General features: G+C 43.5%; 1 pseudogene; it reads left to right on the forward strand.

The window, feature by feature from the left end:
* Nucleotides 1-1,272: 1,272 nt before the first annotated feature.
* On the forward strand, nucleotides 1,273-2,248 carry LOC127201114 (glyceraldehyde-3-phosphate dehydrogenase-like; annotated as a pseudogene).
* The last annotated feature ends 628 nt before the right edge of the window (nucleotides 2,249-2,876 follow it).

The raw sequence follows: 2,876 nt of genomic DNA on the forward strand, positions 1-2,876 counted from the left end.
CTCCTAAGGAGAACTGCTCCAGGGAAAGCTTCAAGGCTTTGGACTCCAACTGAGGCTTGAGGTTCCAGCTGCTGCTCCTGGTTCCAGCAGCAACTTTGGTGGTTGTGCTGGTCTGCTGAAATCCTGCTGACTACGCCAGGAGAATCATGTCTCGGAACCGATATCCTTAAGGTTTCATTATAGTGTTCTTTGATATCCGTTCCAGATTGTTTGGGTTAGCCGGGTTGTTAGGGAAGTAGGCTCATTTAATACATTGATAATAATATATAATGGATAAGAAAATTGAGCCTACAGATAACCACTTCAGGAACTCATCCCCGGGGAAGACTACTAATAAATTCTCTCTCTCTCTCTCTCTCTCTCTCTCTCTCTCTCTCTCTCTCTCTCTCTCTCTCTCTCTCTCTCACACACACACACACACACACACACACACACACACACACACACACCAGGTTTTAGTTGTTTGTCCAGCAGTGCAACCTCTTGAGGTTTTCCTTCCACATTAGCATGTCTGTTGAGATGTTGTTTACACAAACCATGCTAAACAGACTCAACAGGCTGTGTTCATATATTTATACATTTTATGTATGTAACAATATTAATCAAAAAGAGACCATCAGTTGGAAAGGAAATGAAGGGAAGACATGGAAGGAGAACAGGAAAGGGAGGAAGTGACATCATTATAGGTAAAATTGTACAAACCTAGCAGGTTATATTTAGGAATATAACAACAATTAATGAAAAAAGAGACCATGAATTTTAAAGAGAGCAAGGCGGGCTACACCTGCAGATCTGGGGTGAGAAAAAGGAACAGGGTGAATGATGTAATTGTCCTATAATCTCAATAGTATACGAAATGAGTTTTCAAAATGAAAGCAAAAACTAAATTAATTAATTTAAAAGAAGCACACAATGGAGCAGATTAAAAAGAATTAAAAAGAACCAGGCCTTGTTGGCTCACCCCTTTAATCCAACACTTAGGAGGCAGAGGCAGGCAGATCTCTATGAGTTCAAAGCCAGCCTGGTCTACAGAGCAAGTTCCAGGACAGCCAAAGCTATACAAAGAAAGCTTATCTCAACCCCCACTCCCCCAAAAAATTAGAGAAAAAAGATTGTAAAATAAAAATTGATATTAAATATATTAATTAAACATTTTAATTTAAAAATGCTCATCTTTGGCTCTCTGTTCCTCCCTGTTCCAGAGTCAGCCACATCTTCTCATGCAGTGTCAGCCTTATCTCTGGACACGATGGTGAAGGACGAAGTAACAGATTTAGCCGTATGGGGCACCTGGTTACCAGGGCTTGCTTCTTATCTGGCAAAATGGACATTGTTGCCATAAATGACAATTTCATTGACCTCCACTACATGGTCTACATGTTCCAGGTTGACTCTACCCATAGCAACTTCAATGGCACAGTCAAGGCTGAGAACAGGAAGGTTGTCATCAACGGGAAGCCCATCATCATCTTCTACAAGCAAGATCCTGCTAACGTCAAATGTGGTGATGTTGGTGCTGAGTATGTTGTGGAGTCTACTGGTGTTTTCACCATCATGGAAAAGGCCAGGGCCCACATGACGGGTGGAGCCAAAAGGTTCATCATCTCCACCCCTTCTGCCGATGCCCCCATGTTTGTGATGGGTGTGAGCCAGGAGAAGTATGACAGCTCACTCAGGATTGTCAGCAACGCTTCCTGCACCACCAACTGCTTAGTCCCCTGGCCAAGGTCATCCACGACAACTTTGGCATTGTGGAAGGACTCATGTCCATAGTCCATGCCATCACCCCTACCCAGAATACTGTGGAGGGTCCCTCTGGAAAGCTGTGGTGTAATGGCCATTGGGCTCCCCAGAGCATCATCCCTGCATCCACTGGTGCTGCCAAGGTTGTGGACAAGGCCATTCCAGAGCTGAATGGGAAGCTCACTGGCATGGCCTCCTGTGTTCCTACCCCTAACGTGTCAGTGGTGGATCTGACATGCTGACAGGAGAAACCCACCAAGTATGATGACATCAAAAGGTGGTAAAGCAGGCATCTGAAGGCTCACTAAAGGGCATCCTGGGCTACACTGAGGACTAGGCTGTCTCCTGAGACTTTAACAGTGACTCCCACTCTTCCACCTTTTATGCTGAGTCTGGCATTGCTCTCAATGACAACTTTGTAAAGCTCATTTCCTGGTATGACAATGAATATGGCTATAGCAAAAGGGTAGTGGACCTCATGGTCTACATGGCTTCCAAGGAGTAAGAAGTCCTGGATCACTCACCCCAGCAAGGACACGCACAAGAACAAGAGAGAGGCCCTTGGCTGCTAAGGAGTCCCTGTTCTAACTTAGCCACTGATACCAACATCTCTCCTCACAGTTTCTATACTAGACCCCCAGAATAACAGGAGGGGCCCAGAGAGCCCTACTTTCTTGAATACCATCAATACAGTTCACTTCACCTAAAAAATGATCATCTTTTGAAGAAATTCATCAGGTATAGGCCTTGGCTTGCCTATGGATCAATGAGCCATATCTCCTTACCTCCTAGGCTAGAGATCTAATTTTTTTTTGTTGTTTTGTTTTTTTGTTTTGTTTTGTTTTGTTTTTCTAGACATGGTCTCTCTATGTAGCCTTGGCTATCCTAGACTCACTTTGTCACTTTGTAGACCAGCATGGCCCCAAATTCACAGTGATTCTCCTGCCTTTGCCTCCCAAGTGATCTAACTCTTGTGAGCAAAGACAAAGAACTTCTGTTTGAACTGTGATTAAGGTTTAGAAATCTCTGACTTCTAAGCTCCCAGCCTAGAAACCTACAAATCAAAATCTAAAGGAAAATAATAGAAAGCTAAAGACATAATCCTAAAATTTCATTTATTTAAAATTCACACA

The sequence above is a fragment of the Acomys russatus genome, chromosome 17, assembly GCF_903995435.1.
Source record: "Acomys russatus chromosome 17, mAcoRus1.1, whole genome shotgun sequence".
Classification (NCBI taxonomy): Eukaryota; Metazoa; Chordata; class Mammalia; order Rodentia; family Muridae; genus Acomys; species Acomys russatus.